General features: G+C 36.2%; 1 pseudogene; it reads left to right on the forward strand.

Annotated features, from left to right (window-relative positions):
- The window catches only part of LOC107607560, a 15635-nt pseudogene continuing 15308 nt past the window's right edge, over positions 1039-1365 (forward strand).

A 1365-nucleotide genomic window follows, 5' to 3' on the forward strand; every position in this document is an offset into this window, starting at 1 on the left:
CGGTATGAAAAGAAACCCTCCCTCTACCCCGACCACGGCTACGACCATGACTAGCAGCCTAATCTGCGGCACCTTTACCTGTCGACATGTGTGTAAATATTAAATTATCAAACAATCTCAACAACAATTTCTCAGCAAAACAGTCATCAACGCAGCAATTAACACAATTAGACAATTCCAAACACTTCAACAATTCAAAACCTAATATGTTTTGAATTTAACCTAACTTAATTAACCTAAATCCACTAAGATTAGAAAACTAAACTAAACTAACTTTGAAACTGATTGAAAATTAAAATTGAAATTCTAATCAAACCTAAACTAAATTAAACTAAAATTAAACAAATCCAATTTCATAGGACAAAGTGTATCAAACTTGCAATATTAGGTAGGAAATCTCAAACATCCAAAATCCAAAAACGTCGGTCAATGGAAAAACAAACCAAATTCTATCAATGCAAATAGTCAAAACAAGAGGAGAACAATTAATGATTTCAAGGAATTGACCAAAATTTTCAATAAAAATTTTTTTGAGGCGTATTTACAAATATTTGGCATGCAAAGTCATAAACAACATAATTTAGCATTAACAAGTAATATGTGCAACACGAATTCACAAAATTCAACATCAATGACACTGAAAAAAAAGTCAGCAGCGTTGATCATAAATTCATTAGACAGTAGTCTAATTAATTCAAAATAGCAAATAACAAAATAATAATTAACACAGTAAATGAGCATAATCAAATAATTAACCAAATAAACTCAGTAGCAATTTTTTCATTAGTTCAATTAAGAAACTCAGTATAGTTCTAGACACTTTCAGCAACAATTCAAAACCTATAAATCTAAACTAAACTATCCTAACCACCTAAATCAACTAAAATAGAAAATTAAACTAACTAAACTAATTAAACCTATCTAATGAACGAAAACTAACTAACAAGATTTAAAAAAAAAAAAAACAGAGTTCAAACAGAAAACCTTGAATGCAGGGTGTAGAAGCAATAAAGAAAGAAGGAGGAAGGCAACGATACTATGTTGTTGTTGGCGCTAGAGGTGGCAATCGTGAGCCGCCGGAGCAGGGAGCTAGACTACGGTTGTCCTGTTCTGCTTGGTCCTTGCTCAGAGAGGAGAGTACGAGCTGGAGGCTATAGGCTGAGAAGGGTGATAGGAGAAGAAGGAAAGGACCGCGGCAATGCTGAGAGGGATGGGAATAAGGAGAAGAAGGAGGCGCTGGCGGTGGGGCAGACGGCGACAGAGAGGGGGTGGCAACGGCAGTGGTCTTGGTGGCGGCGGCAGCATAGGATGCATAGGATGGCTAAAACGAGAGAGAGAGAGAGAGAGAGAGAGAGAGAGAGAGAG

This window comes from Arachis ipaensis, chromosome B07 (genome assembly GCF_000816755.2).
Source record: "Arachis ipaensis cultivar K30076 chromosome B07, Araip1.1, whole genome shotgun sequence".
Classification (NCBI taxonomy): domain Eukaryota; kingdom Viridiplantae; phylum Streptophyta; class Magnoliopsida; order Fabales; family Fabaceae; genus Arachis; species Arachis ipaensis.